At 47.2% G+C, this 22,500-nt stretch overlaps 1 protein-coding gene across 2 annotated transcripts in view; it reads left to right on the top strand.

Annotated features, from left to right (window-relative positions):
- Positions 1 to 22,500, top strand: part of adam19a (ADAM metallopeptidase domain 19a) — a 250,054-nt gene that overhangs the window by 162,305 nt on the left and 65,249 nt on the right. The gene's annotated exons all lie outside the window — the stretch shown is intronic.

Below are 22,500 nucleotides of genomic sequence, written 5' to 3'. Positions count from 1 at the left end.
CCTCCTCCTCCTCCTCCTCCTCCTCCTCCTCCTCCTCCTCCCTCCTCCTCCTCCTCCTCCTCCTCCTCCTCCACTCCTCCTCCACTCCTCCTCCACTCCTCCTCCACTCTTCATTCACTCCCCCACTCCTCCCCCACTCCTCCTCCACTCTCTCCCCCACTCCTCCTCCACTCTCTCCCCCACTCCTCCTCCACTCTCTCCCCCACTCCTCCTCCACTCCTCCTTCACTCCTCCTCCACTCCTCCCCCACTCCTCCTCCACTCTCTCCCCCACTCCTCCTCCACTCCTCCTTCACTCCTCCTCCACTCCTCCCCCACTCCTCCTCCACTCCTCCCCCACTCCTCCTCCACTCCTCTTCCACTCCTCCTTCACTCCCCCCACTCCTCCTCCACTCCTCCTTCACTCCTCCCCCACTCCTCCTTCCCACTCTCTCCTCCACTCTCTCCCCCACTCGTCCTCCACTCTCTCCCCCACTCGTCCTCCACTCTTTCCTCCACTCTCTCCCCACTCGTCCTCCACTCTTTCCCCCACTCCTCCTCCACTCTCTCCCCCACTCCTCCTCCACTCTCTCCCCCACTCTTCCTCCACTCTCTCCCCCTCCTCCTCCTCCTCCTCCTCCTCCTCCTCCTCCTCCTCCTCCTCCTCCTCCTCCTCCTCCTCCTCCTCCTCCTCCTCACTCCCCCCACTCCTCCTCCACTCCTCCTCCACTCTCTCCCCCACTCCTCCTCCTCCTCCTCCTCCTCCTCCTCCTCCACTCCTCCTTCACTCCCCCCACTCCTCCTCCACTCCTCCTCCACTCTCTCCCCCACTCTTCCTCCACTCTCTCCCCCACTCCTCCTCCTCCTCCTCCTCCTCCTCCTCCTCCTCCTCCTCCTCCTCCTCCTCCTCCTCCTCCTCCTCCTCCTCCTCCTCCTCCACTCCTCCTTCACTCCCCCCACTCCTCCCCCACTCCTCCTCCTCCTCCTCCACTCCTCCTCCACTCCTCCTCCACTCCTCCCCCCACTCCTCCTCCACCTCCTCCCCCACTCCTCCTCCACTCCTCCTCCACTCCTCCTCCACTCCTCCTCCACTCTCTCCCCCACTCCTCCTCCACTCTCTCCCCCACTCCTCCTCCACTCTCTCCCCCACTCCTCCTCCACTCCTCCTTCACTCCTCCTCCACTCCTCCCCCACTCCTCCTCCACTCTCTCCCCCACTCCTCCTCCACTCCTCCTCCACTCCTCCTTCACTCCTCCTCCACTCCTCCCCCACTCCTCCTCCACCACCCCCCCTCCTCCTCCACTCCTCCTCCACTCCTCCCCCACTCCTCCTCCACTCCTCCTCCACTCTCCCCCCACTCCTCCTCCACTCTCTCCCCCACTCCTCCTCCACTCTCCCCCCACTCCTCCTTCACTCCCCTCCACTCCTCCCACTCCCCCACTCCTCCTTCACTCCTCCTCCTCCTCCCCCTCCTCTCCTCCACTCCCTCCACTCCTCCCCACTCCTCCTCCACTCCTCCCCCACTCCTCCTCCACTCTCCCCCCACTCCTCCTCCACTCCTCCTTCACTCCTCCTCCACTCCTCCCCCACTCCTCCTCCACTCTCTCCCCCACTCCTCCACTCCTCCTTCACTCCTCCTCCACTCCTCCCCCACTCCTCCTCCACTCCTCCCCCACTCCTCCTCCACTCCCTCCTCCTCCTCCTCCTCCTCCACTCCTCCTCCACTCTCTCCCCCACTCCTCCTCCTCCTTCACTCCTCCCCCACTCCTCCTCCACTCCCCCCCACTCCTCCCCCACTCCTCCTCCACTCTCTCCCCACTCCTCCTCCACTCCTCCCCCCACTCCTCCCCCACTCCTCCTCCACTCTCTCCCCCACTCCTCCTCCACTCCTCCTTCACTCCTCCTCCACTCCTCCCCCACTCCTCCTCCACTCTCTCCCCCACTCCTCCTCCACTCCTCCTTCACTCCTCCTCCACTCTCTCCCCCACTCCTCCTCCACTCTCTCCCCCACTCCTCCTCCACTCCTCCTTCACTCCTCCCCCACTCCTCCTCCACTCCCCCCACTCCTCCCCCCTCCTCCTCCACTCTCTCCCCCACTCCTCCTCCACTCTCTCCTCCCCCACTCCTCCTCCACTCCTCCTTCACTCCTCCTCCACTCCTCCCCCACTCCTCCTCCACTCTCTCCCCCACTCCTCCTCCACTCCTCCTTCACTCCTCCTCCACTCCTCCCCCACTCCTCCTCCACTCTCTCCCCACTCCTCCTCCACTCTCTCCCCCACTCCTCCTCCACTCTCTCCCCCACTCCTCCTCCACTCCTCCTTCACTCCTCCTCCACTCCTCCCCCACTCCTCCTCCACTCTCTCCCCCACTCCTCCTCCACTCCTCCTTCACTCCTCCTCCACTCCTCCCCCACTCCTCCTCCACTCTCTCCCCCACTCCTCCTCCACTCCTCCTTCACTCCTCCTCCACTCTCTCCCCCACTCCTCCTCCACTCTCTCCCCCACTCCTCCTCCACTCCTCCTTCACTCCTCCTCCACTCCTCCCCCACTCCTCCTCCACTCCCCCCACTCCTCCTCCACTCCTCCCCCACTCCTCCTCCACTCCTCCTCCACTCCTCCCTCCACTCCTCCTCCACTCTCTCCCCCACTCCTCCTCCACTCTCTCCCCCACTCCTCCTCCACTCTCTCCCCCACTCCTCCTTCAATCCCCCCACTCCTCCTCCACTCCTCCTTCACTCCCCCTCACTCCTCCTCCTCCTCCCCACTCCCCCCCACTCCTCCTCCCCCCCCTCACTCCTCCTCCTTCACTCCCCCTCACTCCTCCTTCACTCCCCTCACTCCTCCTCCACTCTCTCCCCCACTCCTCCTTCACTCCCCCACTCCTCACCACTCCTCCTCCACTCCTCCACTCTCCCCCACTCCTCCTTCACTCCCCCTCACTCCTCCTCCTCCACTCCTCCTCCACTCCTCCTCCACTCTCTCCCCCACCACTCCTCCTCCTTCACTCCCCCTCACTCCTCATCCACTCTCTCCCCCACTCCCTTCTTTCCAAGTAATTATCTTTTAGTTTTCTCATGGTTTGGTTGGGTCTAATTGTGTTGCTGTTCTGGGGCTCTGTGGGGTCTGTTTGTGTTTGTGAACAGAGCCCCAGGATTAGCTTGCTTAGGGGACTCTTCTCCAGGTTCATTTCTCTGTAGGTGATGGCTTTGTTATGGAAGGTTTGGGAATCGCTTCCTCTCAATTTGATGTTTGTCGCATTTTGTAAATTCTTGGTTGGTGAGCGGACCCCAGACCTAATATCCATAAAGGGCAATGGGTTCTAGAACTGATTCAAGTATTCTTTTCCAGAATCTAATTGTTATGTCGAATTGTATGTTCATTTTGATGGATAGAAGACTTTTATTCCTTGTTGCCCAGGTCAATTCGCTTTATTGGCATGACGTAACAATGTATATATTGCCAAAGCTTATTTAGGATATTTACAATATGAAAAATAAATAAAAATGAGAATCAAAATTGTCAACGTGACAACAGTAACAACAATAACCAAGGGTCAAAACAACCAACACATCCAACAATAACAATAAGTGTCCAGTAGAGGACATGTACAGTAGAGGACATGTCCAGTAGAGGACATGTACAGTAGAGGACATGTCCAGTAGAGGACATGTGCAGTAGAGGACATGTACAGTACAGGACATGTACAGTAGAGGACATGTACAGTAGAGGACATGTGCAGTAGAGGACATGTACAGTAGAGGACATGTACAGTAGAGGACTTGTGCAGTAGAGGACATGTACAGTAGAGGACATGTACAGTAGAGGACATGTGCAGTAGAGGACATGTACAGTAGAGGACATGTACAGTAGAGGACATGTACAGTAGAGGACATGTCCAGTAGAGGACATGTGCAGTAGAGGACATGTACAGTAGAGGACATGTACAGTAGAGGACATGTACAGTAGAGGACATGTGCAGTAGAGGACATGTACAGTAGAGGACATGTACAGTAGAGGACATGTACAGTAGAGGACATGTACAGTAGAGGACATGTCCAGTAGAGGACATGTACAGTAGAGGACATGTACAGTAGAGGACATGTACAGTAGAGGACATGTGCAGTAGAGGACATGTGCAGTAGAGGACATGTGCAGTAGAGGACATGTACAGTAGAGGTACAGTAGAGGACATGTACAGTAGAGGACATGTACAGTAGAGGACATGTGCAGTAGAGGACATGTACAGTAGAGGACATGTACAGTAGAGGACATGTACAGTAGAGGACATGTACAGTAGAGGACATGTGCAGTAGAGGACATGTACAGTAGAGGACATGTACAGTAGAGGACATGTGCAGTAGAGGACATGTACAGTAGAGGACATGTACAGTAGAGGACATGTACAGTAGAGGACATGTGCAGGTTGATTGGTCTGTCAGACACTGTCCCTCATCTTACGGCAGGCAGCAATGTAGTGCGCTGCCAACCCACAGCTCTCTGCGTCCTCCCCCAACAGGACGGGTAGCTTAGCCAAATTTGGGAAGATGACACTCTCTAATTGTTTTATCTTTTTTAAACATTTTGTCAGGAAATGCAGCTCTGTCTCAGGTTCTGCTGTGGTGCAGTGGTTGCACAGCCTTTCCTCTACAGAGAGCCAGGTTTTCCTGTGTCTACCCTTCTCAATGGCAAGGCTGTGCTCACTGAGCCTGTACTTTGGCAAGGTTTTTCTAAGGTTTTGATCAGTAACCATGGTCAAATATTTAGCCACGGTGTACTGTGGATTTAGGGCCAGATAGCACTGCATTTAGCTTTGTGTTTGTGTTTCCCAATAAGCAATATAGTGTTGTTTTGACTGTGTTGTCATTTGGTTTATCCTGATTGATTGGATGTTCTGGTCCTGAGGCTTCAGTGTGTTAGTAGAACAGGTTAGTGAACTCAGCCCAAGGACCAGCTGGATGAGGGGACTGAGGCTTCAGTGTGTTAGTAGAACAGGTTAGTGAACTCAGCCCCAGGACCAGCTGGATGAGGGGACTGAGGCTTCAGTGTGTTAGTAGAACAGGTTTGTGAACTCAGCCCAAGGACCAGCTGGATGAGGGGACTGAGGCTTCAGTGTGTTAGTAGAACAGGTTTGTGAACTCAGCCCAAGGACCAGCTGGATGAGGGGACTGAGGCTTCAGTGTGTTTGTAGAACAGGTTTGTGAACTCAGCCCAAGGACCAGCTGGATGAGGGGACTGAGGCTTCAGTGTGTTAGTAGAACAGGTTAGTGAACTCAGCTTCAGGACCAGCTGGATGAGGGGACTGAGGCTTCAGTGTGTTAGTAGAACAGGTTAGTGAACTCAGCTTCAGGACCAGCTGGATGAGGGGACTGAGGCTTCAGTGTGTTAGTAGAACAGGTTTGTGAACTCAGCCCCAGGACCAGCTGGATGAGGGGACTGAGGCTTCAGTGTGTTAGTAGAACAGGTTTGTGAACTCAGCCCCAGGACCAGCTGGATGAGGGGACTGAGGCTTCAGTGTGTTAGTAGAACAGGTTTGTGAACTCAGCCCCAGGACCAGCTGGATGAGGGGACTGAGGCTTCAGTGTGTTAGTAGAACAGGTTTGTGAACTCAGCCTCAGGACCAGCTGGATGAGGGGACTGAGGCTTCAGTGTGTTAGTAGAACAGGTTTGTGAACTCAGCCCCAGGACCAGCTGGATGAGGGGCAGGGCTTGGTAGTGATATGAGAGGTCACTGTATTTTAGATGTTTCCAAAACTTAATTGCTTTCTTTTGAGTTTTTATTATTATGGATATTGGCCTAATTCTGCCCTGCGTGCATTGTTTGTAGTTTTCCTCTGGACATGTAGGAGAATCTTACAGAACTCTGCATGTTTATCCCATTTGATTAAATCTTGTTTTGCAAGTGGACCCCACACCTCAATGCCATAAAGTGTAATTGGTTCAATGACATATTCAATTAGTTTTAGCCAAATTTTAAGGTATTTCAATTTGAATGTGCTTTTTAATGGTGTAGAATGCCCTGCGTGCTTTATCTCTCAGTTCACTCACTGCCTCATTAAGGTGTCCAGTTGAGTTTATTTTTAAACCTAAGTAATTGTAGTGTGTGCAGTTCTCTATATATTTTGTACCAATTGAGAACTTTGGTCTAATTCCCTGAGATCTGGATCTTTTCTGGAAAATCATTATTTTAGTCTTTTTGGGGTTTTCTCTCTCGCTCTCTCCTCTTTCTCTCTTTCTCTTTCTCTCTCTCTCCCTCTCTCTCTCTCTCTCTCTCTCTCTCTCTCTCTCTCTCTCTCTCTCTCTCTCTCTCTCTCTCTCTCTCTCTCTCTCTCTCTCTCTCTCTCTCTCTCTCTCTCTCTCTCTCTCTCTCTCTCTCTCTCTCTCTCTCTCTCTCTCTCTCTCTCTCTCTCTCTCTCTCTCTCTCTCTCTCTCTCTCTCTCTCTCTCTCTCGACATACAATGGAATGAGAGGAAATAATAATTCCCCACACACAGACACACAGAGAGACACACACACACACACACACACACACACACACACACACACACACACACACACACACACACACACACACACACACACACACACACACACACACACACACACACACACACACACACACACACACACACACACACACACACACACACACACACACACACACACACACACACACACACACACACACACACACACACACACAGGATGAGTCTGTTAAAGTATGCTTTGATGGATTTAAATTGGGGCTCTTTCCCAGAAAAGTTGTACATAGATTGCTACAGATTGTACATATGCACTTAAAAAATCAGCGTCAAGGCTTGAACCTCTTATGTATCTACTCTACCCCCTGATTCATCCCGCTCTACTTTTTACCTTGGAATAGAAATATGGCTCTTATTGGTGCATTTCTCTTATTGGACATTTCTCTTATTGGTGCATTTCTCTTATTGGACATTTCTCTTATTGGTGCATTTCTCTTATTGGACATTTCTCTTATTGGTGCATTTCTCTTTATGGACATTTCTCTTATTGGTGCATTTCTCTTATTGGACATTTCTCTTATTGGTGCATTTCTCTTTATGGACATTTCTCTTATTGGTGCATTTCTCTTATTGGTGCATTTCTCTTTATGGACATTTCTCTTATTGGTGCATTTCTCCGTATGGACATTTCTCTTATTGGTGCATTTCTCTTATTGGACATTTCTCTTATTGGTGCATTTCTCTTATTGGACATTTCTCTTATTGGTGCATTTCTCTTTATGGACATTTCTCTTATTGGTGCATTTCTCCATATGGACATTTCTCTTATTGGTGCATTTCTCTTTATGGACACTCTTATTGGTGCATTTCTCTGTATGGACAATTCTCTTATTGGTGCATTTCTCCATATGGACATTTCTCTTATTGGTGCATTTCTCTAATTGGACATTTCTCTTATTGGTGCATTTCTCCGTATTGACATTTCTCTTATTGGTGCATTTCTCTAATTGGACATTTCTCTTATTGGTGCATTTCTCTAATTGGACATTTCTCTTATTGGACATTTCTCTTATTGGTGCATTTCTCCGTATTGACATTTCTCTTATTGGTGCATTTCTCTAATTGGACATTTCTCTTATTGGTGCATTTCTCTAATTGGACATTTCTCTTATTGGTGCATTTCTCTAATTGGACATTTCTCTTATTGGTGCATTTCTCTAATTGGACATTTCTCTAATTGGACATTTCTCTTATTGGTGCATTTCTCCGTATTGACATTTCTCTTATTGGTGCATTCCTCTAATTGGACATTTCTCTTATTGGTGCATTTCTCTAATTGGATATTTCTCTTATTGGTGCATTTCTCCGTATTGACATTTCTCTTATTGGTGCATTTCTCCGTATGGACATTTCTCTTATTGGTGCATTTCTCTTCATGGACATTTCTCTTATTGGTGCATTTCTCTTTATGGACATTTCTCTTATTGGTGCATTTCTCTTATTGGACATTTCTCTTATTGGACATTTCTCTTATTGGTGCATTTCTCTTTATGGACATTTCTCTTATTGGTGCATTTCTCTTTATGGACATTTCTCTTATTGGTGCATTTCTCTTATTGGACATTTCTCTTATTGGTGCATTTCTCCATATGGACATTTCTCTTATTGGTGCATTTCTCCATATGGACATTTCTCTTATTGGTGCATTTCTCTTATTGGTGCATTTCTCCATATGGACATTTCTCTTATTGGTGCATTTCTCCATATGGACATTTCTCTTATTGGTGCATTTCTCCGTATGGACATTTCTCTTATTGGTGCATTTCTGAGGAAATTGTTACGGTTGAACCTATTACAGGTTCTGCAGAGTTTCTGATTTTATTCTTTTGGAGTTATTGTTTATTATTATTGTTTATTATGAATTATTCTACCAAATATGTTCAGTCTTTTAGCATCATCAGTCCTTATCGTCCCTTCGGTTGGTTTGATAAACAGCTCTGTCCCAAAGTTAGGTTAAGGAAACCATGCCGTCGTCATGCAATTTTACTGGGTACAATAAAAAAAATCTAATTAAATCGCTCGTCTCTCTGCAGTTTTTTGCAGAGAAATGTCAACCTTTCTTTCTGTACTCTGATTCCCACAGAGAGTATAAGAGGATAATTGTAAATTGACATTTGCTCGTTCAAGTTCAACCTAATAATACAGTAAAATAAAATTTGACGAAAAGCAAGAAAACAAAACTGATTCACGTAGCGGCTGTCAGATGTTGTAGAACTGACTGCATTGCAACATGGGGAAACTATTACAATTGTATAACTAATAAGGGAATAAATCCTTAATACTTTTTTTATTACTGCGACACAGGAAAGTGGTGTCAGTGTCTGGGACGTGGGATATGTAAGGATATGTTGTCAGTGTCTGGGACGTGGGATATGTAAGGATATGTTGTCAGTGTCTGGGACGTGGGATATGTAAGGATATGTTGTCAGTGTCTGGGACGTGGGATATGAAAGGATATGTTGTCAGTGTCTGGGACGTGGGATATGAAAGGATATGTTGTCAGTGTCTGGGACGTGGGATATGTAAGGATATGTTGTCAGTGTCTGGGACGTGGGATATGTAAGGATATGTTGTCAGTGTCTGGGACGTGGGATATGTAAGGATATGTTGTCAGTGTCTGGGACGTGGGATATGTAAGGATATGTTGTCAGTGTCTGGGACGTGGGATATGTAAGGATATGTTGTCAGTGTCTGGGACGTGGGATATGTAAGGATATGTTGTCAGTGTCTGGGACGTGGGATATGTAAGGATATGTTGTCAGTGTCTGGGACGTGGGATATGTAAGGATATGTTGTCAGTGTCTGGGACGTGGGATATGAAAGGATATGTTGTCAGTGTCTGGGACGTGGGATATGAAAGGATATGTTGTCAGTGTCTGGGACGTGGGATATGTAAGGATATGTTGTCAGTGTCTGGGACGTGGGATATGTAAGGATATGTTGTCAGCCAGTCAGTGTCTGGGACGTGGGATTTGTAAGGATATGTTGTCAGCCAGTCAGTGTCTGGGACGTGGGATATGAAAGGATATGTTGTCAGCCAGTCAGTGTCTGGGACGTGGGATATGTAAGGATATGTTGTCAGCCAGTCAGTGTCTGGGACGTGGGATATGAAAGCATATGTTGTCAGCCAGTCAGTGTCTGAGACGTGGGATATGAAAGGATATGTTGTCAGCCAGTCAGTGTCTGGGACGTGGGATATGAAAGGATATGTTGTCAGCCAGTCAGTGTCTGGGACGTGGGATATGTAAGGATATGTTGTCAGTGTCTGGGACGTGGGATATGCAAGGATATGTTGTCAGCCAGTCAGTGTCTGGGATGTGGGATATGTAAGGATATGTTGTCAGTGTCTGGGACGTGGGATATGAAAGGATATGTTGTCAGTGTCTGGGACGCGGGATATGTAAGGATATGTTGTCAGTGTCTGGGATGTGGGATATGTAAGGATATGTTGTCAGTGTCTGGGACGTGGGATATGAAAGGATATGTTGTCAGTGTCTGGGACGTGGGATATGTAAGGATATGTTGTCAGTGTCTGGGACGTGGGATATGTAAGGATATGTTGTCAGTGTCTGGGACGTGGGATATGGAAGGATATGTTGTCAGTGTCTGGGACGTGGGATATGAAAGGATATGTTGTCAGTGTCTGGGACGTGGGATATGAAAGGATATGTTGTCAGTGTCTGGGACGTGGGATATGTAAGGATATGTTGTCAGTGTCTGGGATGTGGGATATGTAAGGATATGTTGTCAGTGTCTGGGACGTGGGATATGAAAGGATATGTTGTCAGTGTCTGGGACGTGGGATATGAAAGGATATGTTGTCAGTGTCTGGGACGTGGGATATGTAAGGATATGTTGTCAGTGTCTGGGACGTGGGATATGTAAGGATATGTTGTCAGCCAGTCAGTGTCTGGGACGTGGGATATGAAAGGATATGTTGTCAGCCAGTCAGTGTCTGGGACGTGGGATATGAAAGGATATGTTGTCAGTGTCTGGGACGTGGGATATGTAAGGATATGTTGTCAGCCAGTCAGTGTCTGGGACGTGGGATATGAAAGGATATGTTGTCAGTGTCTGGGCCGTGGGATATGTAAGGATATGTTGTCAGTGTCTGGGACGTGGGATATGTAAGGATATGTTGTCAGTGTCTGGGACGTGGGATACGAAAGGATATGTTGTCAGTGTCTGGGACGTGGGATATGTAAGGATATGTTGTCAGCCAGTCAGTGTCTGGGACGTGGGATATGAAAGGATATGTTGTCAGTGTCTGGGACGTGGGATATGTAAGGATATGTTGTCAGTGTCTGGGACGTGGGATATGAAAGGATATGTTGTCAGTGTCTGGGACGTGGGATATGAAAGGATATGTTGTCAGAGTCTGGGACGTGGGATATGTAAGGATATGTTGTCAGTGTCTGGGACGTGGGATATGTAAGGATATGTTGTCAATGTCTGGGACGTGGGATATGTAAGGATATGTTGTCAGCCAGTCAGTGTCTGGGACGTGGGATATGAAAGGATATGTTGTCAGTGTCTGGGACGTGGGATATGAAAGGATATGTTGTCAGTGTCTGGGACGTGGGATATGTAAGGATATGTTGTCAGTGTCTGGGACGTGGGATATGAAAGGATATGTTGTCAGTGTCTGGGACGTGGGATATGAAAGGATATGTTGTCAGTGTCTGGGACGTGGGATATGAAAGGATATGTTGTCAGCCAGTCAGTGTCTGGGACGTGGGATATGAAAGGATATGTTGTCAGTGTCTGGGACGTGGGATATGAAAGGATATGTTGTCAGTGTCTGGGACGTGGGATATGAAAGGATATGTTGTCAGTGTCTGGGACGTGGGATATGTAAGGATATGTTGTCAGTGTCTGGGACGTGGGATATGAAAGGATATGTTGTCAGTGTCTGGGACGTGGGATATGAAAGGATATGTTGTCAGTGTCTGGGACGTGGGATATGTAAGGATATGTTGTCAGTGTCTGGGACGTGGGATATGAAAGGATATGTTGTCAGTGTCTGGGACGTGGGATATGTAAGGATATGTTGTCAGTGTCTGGGACGTGGGATATGAAAGGATATGTTGTCAGTGTCTGGGACGTGGGATATGAAAGGATATGTTGTCAGCCAGTCAGTGTCTGGGACGTGGGATATGAAAGGATATGTTGTCAGTGTCTGGGACGTGGGATATGAAAGGATATGTTGTCAGTGTCTGGGACGTGGGATATGAAAGGATATGTTGTCAGCCAGTCAGTGTCTGGGACGTGGGATATGAAAGGATATGTTGTCAGTGTCTGGGACGTGGAATATGAAAGGATATGTTGTCAGTGTCTGGGACGTGGGATATGAAAGGATATGTTGTCAGTGTCTGGGACATGGGATATGAAAGGATATGTTGTCAGTGTCTGGGACGTGGGATATGAAAGGATATGTTGTCAGTGTCTGGGACGTGGGATATGAAAGGATATGTTGTCAGTGTCTGGGACGTGGGATATGTAAGGATATGTTGTCAGTGTCTGGGACGTGGGATATGTAAGGATATGTTGTCAGCCAGTCAGTGTCTGGGACGTGGGATTTGTAAGGATATGTTGTCAGCCAGTCAGTGTCTGGGACGTGGGATATGAAAGGATATGTTGTCAGCCAGTCAGTGTCTGGGACGTGGGATATGTAAGGATATGTTGTCAGCCAGTCAGTGTCTGGGACGTGGGATATGAAAGCATATGTTGTCAGCCAGTCAGTGTCTGAGACGTGGGATATGAAAGGATATGTTGTCAGCCAGTCAGTGTCTGGGACGTGGGATATGAAAGGATATGTTGTCAGCCAGTCAGTGTCTGGGACGTGGGATATGTAAGGATATGTTGTCAGTGTCTGGGACGTGGGATATGTAAGGATATGTTGTCAGTGTCTGGGACGTGGGATATGAAAGGATATGTTGTCAGTGTCTGGGACGTGGGATATGTAAGGATATGTTGTCAGTGTCTGGGACGTGGGATATGAAAGGATATGTTGTCAGTGTCTGGGACGTGGGATATGAAAGGATATGTTGTCAGTGTCTGGGACGCGGGATATGTAAGGATATGTTGTCAGTGTCTGGGATGTGGGATATGTAAGGATATGTTGTCAGTGTCTGGGACGTGGGATATGAAAGGCTATGTTGTCAGTGTCTGGGACGTGGGATATGTAAGGATATGTTGTCAGTGTCTGGGACGTGGGATATGTAAGGATATGTTGTCAGTGTCTGGGACGTGGGATATGAAAGGATATGTTGTCAGTGTCTGGGACGTGGGATATGAAAGGATATGTTGTCAGTGTCTGGGATGTGGGATATGTAAGGATATGTTGTCAGTGTCTGGGACGTGGGATATGAAAGGATATGTTGTCAGTGTCTGGGACGTGGGATATGTAAGGATATGTTGTCAGTGTCTGGGACGTGGGATATGAAAGGATATGTTGTCAGTGTCTGGGACGTGGGATATGAAAGGATATGTTGTCAGCCAGTCAGTGTCTGGGACGTGGATATGAAAGGATATGTTGTCAGTGTCTGGGACGTGGGATATGAAAGGATATGTTGTCAGTGTCTGGGACGTGGGATATGAAAGGATATGTTGTCAGCCAGTCAGTGTCTGGGACGTGGGATATGAAAGGATATGTTGTCAGTGTCTGGGACGTGGAATATGAAAGGATATGTTGTCAGTGTCTGGGACGTGGGATATGAAAGGATATGTTGTCAGTGTCTGGGACGTGGGATATGAAAGGATATGTTGTCAGTGTCTGGGACGTGGGATATGAAAGGATATGTTGTCAGTGTCTGGGACGTGGGATATGTAAGGATATGTTGTCAGTGTCTGGGACGTGGGATATGTAAGGATATGTTGTCAGCCAGTCAGTGTCTGGGACGTGGGATATGAAAGGATATGTTGTCAGCCAGTCAGTGTCTGGGACGTGGGATATGTAAGGATATGTTGTCAGCCAGTCAGTGTCTGGGACGTGGGATATGAAAGCATATGTTGTCAGCCAGTCAGTGTCTGAGACGTGGAATATGAAAGGATATGTTGTCAGCCAGTCAGTGTCTGGGACGTGGGATATGTAAGGATATGTTGTCAGTGTCTGGGACGTGGGATATGAAAGGATATGTTGTCAGTGTCTGGGACGTGGGATATGTAAGGATATGTTGTCAGTGTCTGGGACGTGGGATATGAAAGGATATGTTGTCAGTGTCTGGGACGTGGGATATGCAAGGATATGTTGTCAGCCAGTCAGTGTCTGGGACGTGGGATATGTAAGGATATGTTGTCAGTGTCTGGGACGTGGGATATGAAAGGATATGTTGTCAGTGTCTGGGACGTGGGATATGAAAGGATATGTTGTCAGTGTCTGGGACGCGGGATATGTAAGGATATGTTGTCAGTGTCTGGGATGTGGGATATGTAAGGATATGTTGTCAGTGTCTGGGACGTGGGATATGAAAGGCTATGTTGTCAGTGTCTGGGACGTGGGATATGTAAGGATATGTTGTCAGTGTCTGGGACGTGGGATATGTAAGGATATGTTGTCAGTGTCTGGGACGTGGGATATGAAAGGATATGTTGTCAGTGTCTGGGACGTGGGATATGAAAGGATATGTTGTCAGTGTCTGGGATGTGGGATATGAAAGGATATGTTGTCAGTGTCTGGGACGCGGGATATGTAAGGATATGTTGTCAGTGTCTGGGATGTGGGATATGTAAGGATATGTTGTCAGTGTCTGGGACGTGGGATATGAAAGGATATGTTGTCAGTGTCTGGGACGTGGGATATGAAAGGATATGTTGTCAGTGTCTGGGACGTGGGATATGTAAGGATATGTTGTCAGTGTCTGGGACGTGGGATACGAAATGATATGTTGTCAGCCAGTCACTGTCTGGGACGCGGGATATGAAAGGATATGTTGTCAGTGTCTGGGATGTGGGATGTGTAAGGATATGTTGTCAGTGTCTGGGACGTGGGATATGAAAGGATATGTTGTCAGTGTCTGGGACGTGGGATATGTAAGGATATGTTGTCAGCCAGTCAGTGTCTGGGACGTGGGATATGAAAGGATATGTTGTCAGCCAGTCAGTGTCTGGGACGTGGGATATGAAAGGATATGTTGTCAGTGTCTGGGACGTGGGATATGTAAGGATATGTTGTCAGCCAGTCAGTGTCTGGGACGTGGGATATGAAAGGATATGTTGTCAGTGTCTGGGACGTGGGATATGTAAGGATATGTTGTCAGTGTCTGGGACGTGGGATATGTAAGGATATGTTGTCAGTGTCTGGGACGTGGGATACGAAAGGATATGTTGTCAGTGTCTGGGACGTGGGATATGTAAGGATATGTTGTCAGCCAGTCAGTGTCTGGGACGTGGGATATGAAAGGACATGTTGTCAGTGTCTGGGACGTGGGATATGTAAGGATATGTTGTCAGTGTCTGGGACGTGGGATATGAAAGGATATGTTGTCAGTGTCTGGGACGTGGGATATGAAAGGATATGTTGTCAGAGTCTGGGACGTGGGATATGTAAGGATATGTTGTCAGTGTCTGGGACGTGGGATATGTAAGGATATGTTGTCAATGTCTGGGACGTGGGATATGTAAGGATATGTTGTCAGCCAGTCAGTGTCTGGGACGTGGGATATGAAAGGATATGTTGTCAGTGTCTGGGACGTGGGATATGAAAGGATATGTTGTCAGTGTCTGGGACGTGGGATATGAAAGGATATGTTGTCAGTGTCTGGGACGTGGGATATGTAAGGATATGTTGTCAGTGTCTGGGACGTGGGATATGAAAGGATATGTTGTCAGTGTCTGGGACGTGGGATATGTAAGGATATGTTGTCAGTGTCTGGGACGTGGGATATGTAAGGATATGTTGTCAGCCAGTCAGTGTCTGGTACGTGGGATATGAAAGGATATGTTGTCAGTGTCTGGGACGTGGGATATGTAAGGATATGTTGTCAGTGTCTGGGACGTGGGATACGAAAGGATATGTTGTCAGCCAGTCAGTGTCTGGGACGTGGGATATGAAAGGATATGTTGTCAGTGTCTGGGACGTGGGATATGAAAGGATATGTTATCAGTGTCTGGGACGTGGGATATGTAAGGATATGTTGTCAGTGTCTGGGACGTGGGATATGAAAGGATATGTTGTCAGTGTCTGGGACGTGGGATATGAAAGGATATGTTGTCAGTGTCTGGGACGTGGGATATGTAAGGATATGTTGTCAGTGTCTGGGACGTGGGATATGAAAGGATATGTTGTCAGCCAGTCAGTGTCTGGGATGTGGGATATGTAAGGATATGTTGTCAGCCATGTCAGTGTCTGGGACGTGGGATATGAAAGGATATGTTGTCAGTGTCTGGGACGTGGGATATGTAAGGATATGTTGTCAGCCAGTCAGTGTCTGGGACGTGGGATATGAAAGGATATGTTGTCAGCCAGTCAGTGTCTGGGACGTGGGATATGAAAGGATATGTTGTCAGTGTCTGGGACGTGGGATATGTAAGGATATGTTGTCAGTGTCTGGGACGTGGGATATGTAAGGATATGTTGTCAGTGTCTGGGACGTGGGATATGTAAGGATATGTTGTCAGTGTCTGGGACGTGGGATATGTAAGGATATGTTGTCAGCCAGTCAGTGTCTGGGACGTGGGATATGAAAGGATATGTTGTCAGCCAGTCAGTGTCTGGGACGTGGGATATGAAAGGATATGTTGTCAGTGTCTGGGACGTGGGATATGTAAGGATATGTTGTCAGTGTCTGGGACGTGGGATATGTAAGGATATGTTGTCAGTGTCTGGGACGTGGGATATGAAAGGATATGCTGTCAGTGTCTGGGACGTGGGATATGTAAGGATATGTTGTCAGTGTCTGGGACGTGGGATATGAAAGGATATGTTGTCAGCCAGTCAGTGTCTGGGACGTGGGATATGAAAGGATATGTTGTCAGTGTCTGGGACGTGGGATATGTAAGGATATGTTGTCAGCCAGTCAGTGTCTGGGACGTGGGATATGAAAGGATATGTTGTCAGTGTCTGGGACGTGGGATATGTAAGGATATGTTGTCAGCCAGTCAGTGTCTGGGACGTGGGATATGAAAGGATATGTTGTCAGCCAGTCAGTGTCTGGGACGTGGGATATGAAAGGATATGTTGTCAGCCAGTCAGTGTCTGGGACGTGGGATATGAAAGGATATGTTGTCAGTGTCTGGGACGTGGGATATGTAAGGATATGTTGTCAGTGTCTGGGACGTGGGATATGTAAGGATATGTTGTCAGTGTCTGGGACGTGGGATATGTAAGGATATGTTGTCAGTGTCTGGGACGTGGGATATGTAAGGATATGTTGTCAGCCAGTCAGTGTCTGGGACGTGGGATATGAAAGGATATGTTGTCAGCCAGTCAGTGTCTGGGACGTGGGATATGAAAGGATATGTTGTCAGTGTCTGGGACGTGGGATATGTGAGGATATGTTGTCAGTGTCTGGGACGTGGGATATGAAAGGATATGTTGTCAGTGTCTGGGACGTGGGATATGTAAGGATATGTTGTCAGTGTCTGGGACGTGGGATATGTAAGGATATGTTGTCAGTGTCTGGGACGTGGGATATGAAAGGATATGTTGTCAGTGTCTGGGACGTGGGATATGTAAGGATATGTTGTCAGTGTCTGGGACGTGGAATATGTAAGGATATGTTGTCAGTGTCTGGGACGTGGGATATGTAAGGATATGTTGTCAGTGTCTGGGACGTGGGATATGAAAGGATATGTTGTCAGTGTCTGGGACGTGGGATATGTAAGAATAAGTTGTCAGTGTCTGGGACGTGGGATATGTAAGGATATGTTGTCAGCCAGTCAGTGTCTGGGACGTGGGATATGAAAGGATATGTTGCCAGTGTCTGGGACGTGGGATATGAAAGGATATGTTGTCAGTGTCTGGGACGTGGGATATGTAAGAATAAGTTGTCAGTGTCTGGGACGTGGGATATGTAAGGATATGTTGTCAGCCAGTCAGTGTCTGGGACGTGGGATATGAAAGGATATGTTGCCAGTGTCTGGGACGTGGGATATGAAAGGATAAGTTGTCAGTGTCTGGGACGTGGGATATGTAAGGATATGTTGTCAGCCAGTCAGTGTCTGGGACGTGGGATATGAAAGGATATGTTGCCAGTGTCTGGGACGTGGGATATGAAAGGATATGTTGTCAGTGTCTGGGACGTGGGATATGTAAGGATAAGTTGTCAGTGTCTGGGACGTGGGATATGTAAGGATATGTTGTCAGCCAGTCAGTGTCTGGGACGTGGGATATGAAAGGATATGTTGCCAGTGTCTGGGACGTGGGATATGTAAGGATATGTTGTCAGTGTCTGGGACGTGGGATATGTAAGGATATGTTGTCAGCCAGTCAGTGTCTGGGACGTGGGATATGAAAGGATATGTTGCCAGTGTCTGGGACGTGGGATATGTAAGGATATGTTGTCAGTGTCTGGGACGTGGGATATGTAAGGATATGTTGTCAGTGTCTGGGACGTGGGATATGTAAGGATATGTTGTCAGTGTCTGGGACGTGGGATATGTAAGGATATGTTGTCAGTGTCTGGGACGTGGGATATGTAAGGATATGTTGTCAGTGTCTGGGACGTGGGATATGTAAGGATATGTTGACGCTGTGAAAGACTGCAAGCTGCTCGTTCAGAACCTCACTAGCATGGATCTGTCTGCTTCAGCTGGAGTGGAGAGACACGCAGTGCCTTTCAACTCAGGAATCAAACACGCACACACACACACACATACACACATATCACAACACACACACACATACACACACACATATCACAACACACACACACACCACACATATCACAACACACACATACACACACACACACACACACACACACACACACACACACACACACACACACACACACACACACACACACACACACACACACACACACACACACACACACACACACACACACACACACAACACATACACACATATCACAACACACACACACATATCACAACACACACACACACACACACACACACACACACACACACACACACACACACACACACACACACACACACACACACACACACACACACACACACACACACACACACACACACACACACAGATCACAACAGAACACACACACACATATTACAACACACACACAGATCACGACACACCACACACACACATATCACAACACACACACACATCACAACACACACACATTTCACAACACACACACATTTCACAACACACACACATATCACAACACACACACATACATACACTCTGAGGCACATGCAGACAAGCACATACACACAGAAACAAGGAAGCATTGATACACATTCAAAGACACACACACAGACACACACACACACACACACCACATTTCACAACACACACACTACATGCGTGTGTGGACAACAAGGACAACATTGATTTTTGTCTCTCACATGACCAAGCATGAGAATATATATCTACCCACAAGTCATTTAATGTATTCAGGGAAAGACTAAAAGAGGCTATAAATTAGCAACACATAAAATCTACGTCTCTCATTCTCAGAACTCCAGAATTTGCTCTTAGTCCTGTCGGGTTATTCTTGCCTAGTAACAACCCAATGACAGAGGAAACACGTGACTCTAGAGTCTAGAACGTTCAACAGGAAGAGGAACCGAAACATCTATCTTCCCCTGTCACGTGACCTGGGTCTCCCCCCCCCCCCCCAGTGACCCAGATATAATTGACTGCGATGGTGGTGGTGGTGTGGGTTAACTGTTATGAGGTTAACCCTAAACCTAACCTCCAGACCACTCCAACCCAAACGGTAAACCCAACGGTAAACCCCTTGGACCGCAGGAACCAAGATAACACATTCCTGTCCAGTCAGTGGGGTTAGGAGAAGAGGGGGAGATCCCCCCCCCCCCATGACTTACCTGTTCATAGCTTTACTCCTCGTTACTTCTACTATATGACTTCATGACTACAGAGATGAAACTGAATTTAAAATAAAAAAAAAAATACATTTTTAAAAATTCAAAAAGACGAAACTGGATGTAAGAGGTTACACTGGATGAAAAGTGTTTTTAGTTTATGGAGTTTGGTGAAATTGTTGATGTGCTTTCAGCTTCTTACTGACGCAAAGTTATTTCCGGACAGTTGGCCAATATTTAAAGTGAGGCACAAGTGGGTGCGTCGGTAATTACATAATGTGACAGCCATTTAGAGTCGATTTGGAGCCGTATGCAAATGAGACTGGTAGGAAAGGGCAGCGGGGTGTTTTATTGGCCTTGTTTAGTAGTAGGCCTTGTTTAGTAGTAGGCCTTGTTTAGTAGTAGGCCTTGTTTAGTAGTAGGCCTTGTTTAGTAGTAGGCCATGTTAGTAGTAGGCCTTGTTTAGTAGTAGGCCTTGTTAGTAGTAGGCCTTGTTTAGTAGTAGGCCTTGTTTAGTAGTAGGCCTTGTTTAGTAGCAGGCCTTGTTTAGTAGTAGGCCTTGTTTAGTAGTAGTCCTTGTTTAGTAGTAGGCCTTGTTAGTAGTAGGCCTTGTTTAGTAGTAGGCCTTGTTAGCAGTAGGCCTTGTTAGTAGTAGGCCTTGTTTAGTAGTAGGCCTTGTTAGTAGTAGGCCTTGTTTAGTAGTAGGCCTTGTTAGTAGTAGGCCTTGTTAGTAGTAGACCTTGTTTAGTAGTAGGCCTTGTTTAGTAGTAGGCCTTGTTAGCAGGAGGCCTTGTTAGTAGTAGGCTTGTTTAGTAGTAGGCCTTGTTTAGTAGTGGGCCTTGTTAGTAGTGGGCCTTGTTAGTAGTAGGCCTTGTTTAGTAGTAGGCCTTGTTTAGTAGTAGGCCTTGTTTAGTAGTAGGCCTTGTTTAGTAGTAGGCCTTGTTAGTAGTAGGCCTTGTTTAGTAGTAGGCCTTGTTAGTAGTAGGCCTTGTTAGCAGTAGGCCTTGTTAGTAGTAGGCCTTGTTTAGTAGTAGGCCTTGTTAGCAGTAGGCCTTGTTAGTAGTAGGCCTCGTTTAGTAGTAGGCCTTGTTAGCAGTAGGCCTTGTTAGTAGTAGGCCTTGTTTAGTAGTAGGCCTTGTTAGTAGTAGGCCTTGTTTAGTAGTAGGCCTTGTTAGTAGTAGGCCTTGTTAGTAGTAGACCTTGTTTAGTAGTAGGCCTTGTTTAGTAGTAGGCCTTGTTAGCAGGAGGCCTTGTTAGTAGTAGGCTTGTTTAGTAGTAGGCCTTGTTTAGTAGTGGGCCTTGTTAGTAGTGGGCCTTGTTAGTAGTAGGCCTTGTTTAGTAGTAGGCCTTGTTTAGTAGTAGGCCTTGTTTAGTAGTAGGCCTTGTTTAGTAGTAGGCCTTGTTAGTAGTAGGCCTTGTTTAGTAGTAGGCCTTGTTAGTAGTAGGCCTTGTTAGTAGTAGGCCTTGTTTAGTAGTAGGCCTTGTTAGCAGTAGGCCTTGTTAGTAGTAGGCCTCGTTTAGTAGCAGGCCTTGTTAGCAGTAGGCCTTGTTTAGTAGTAGGCCTTGTTTAGTAGTAGGCCTTGTTAGTAGTAGGTCTTGTTAGCAGTAGGCCTTGTTTAGTAGTAGGCCTTGTTAGTAGTAGGCCTTGTTAGTAGTAGGCCTAGTTAGTAGTAGGCCTTGTTTAGTAGTAGGCCTTGTTAGTAGTAGGCCTCGTTTAGTAGTAGGCCTTGTTTAGTAGTAGGCCTTGTTTAGTAGTAGGCCTTGTTTAGTAGTAGGCCTTGTTTAGTAGTAGGCCTTGTTTAGTAGTAGGCCTTGTTAGCAGTAGGCCTTGTTAGCAGTAGGCCTTGTTAGCAGTAGGCCTAGTTTAATAGTAGGCCTTGTTTAGTAGTAGGCCTTGTTAGTAGTAGGCCTAGTTTAATAGTAGGCCTTGTTAGTAGTAGGCCTTGTTTAGTAGTAGGCCTTGTTTAGTAGTAGGCCTTGTTAGTCGTAGGCCTTGTTTAGTAGTAGGCATTGTTTAGTAGTAGGCCTTGTTTAGTAGTAGGCCTTGTTAGTAGTAGGCATTGTTTAGTAGTAGGCCTTGTTTAGTAGTAGGCCTTGTTAGCAGTAAGCCTTGTTAGTCGTAGGCCTTGTTAGTAGTAGGCCTTGTTAGTCGTAGGCCTTGTTTAGTAGTAGGCCTTGTTAGTAGTAGGCCTTGTTAGCAGTAGGCCTTGTTTAGTAGTAGGCCTTGTTAGTAGTAGGCCTTGTTAGTAGTAGGCCTTGTTTAGTAGTAGGCCTTGTTAGTAGTAGGCCTTGTTAGTCGTAGGCCTTGTTTAGTAGTAGGCCTTGTTAGTAGTAGGCCTTGTTTAGTAGTAGGCCTTGTTTAGTAGTAGGCTTTGTTTAGTAGTAGGCCTTGTTTAGTAGTAGGCCTTGTTTAGTAGTAGGCCTTGCTTAGTAGTAGGCCTTGTTAGTAGTAGGCCTTGTTAGTAGTAGGCCTTGTTTAGTAGTAGGCCTTGTTTAGTAGTAGGCCTTGTTAGTAGTGGGCCTTGTTTAGTAGTAGGCCTTGTTTAGTAGTAGGCCTTGTTTAGTAGTAGGCCGTGTTAGTCGTAGGCCTTGTTTAGTAGTAGGCCATGTTAGCAGTAGCGGCGTTGAAGAGTTCTGACAAACATTCTCAAAATGGCGATTCGATGTAAACGAAGAAGAAAAGTGTCATGACACTGTGATGGCGATGGAAAGAAACATTTTTATAACACACAAATACAAATACACAAATACAAACAGACAGAAAACAAGAGTGAATCTAATCCTCTACAGAGCAGTAAAATTGCCAACCAATTTCCTTGAAGGTTTTTTTTCTCTCTCTCTCTCTCTCTCTCTCTCTCTCTCTCTCTCTCTCTCTCTCTCTCTCTCTCTCTCTCTCTCTCTCTCTCTCTCACTCTCTCTCAGAACGCTCTCTCTCTCTCTCTCTCTCTCTCTCTCTCTCTCTCTCTCTCTCTCTCTCTCTCTCTCTCTCAGAACGTTCTC

This window comes from Oncorhynchus gorbuscha, linkage group LG25 (assembly GCF_021184085.1).
Source record: "Oncorhynchus gorbuscha isolate QuinsamMale2020 ecotype Even-year linkage group LG25, OgorEven_v1.0, whole genome shotgun sequence".
In the NCBI taxonomy this organism is placed as follows: Eukaryota; Metazoa; Chordata; class Actinopteri; order Salmoniformes; family Salmonidae; genus Oncorhynchus; species Oncorhynchus gorbuscha.
The sequence above is the reverse complement of the archived record's forward strand: the minus strand, read 5'-3'. Positions and strand labels throughout refer to the sequence as shown.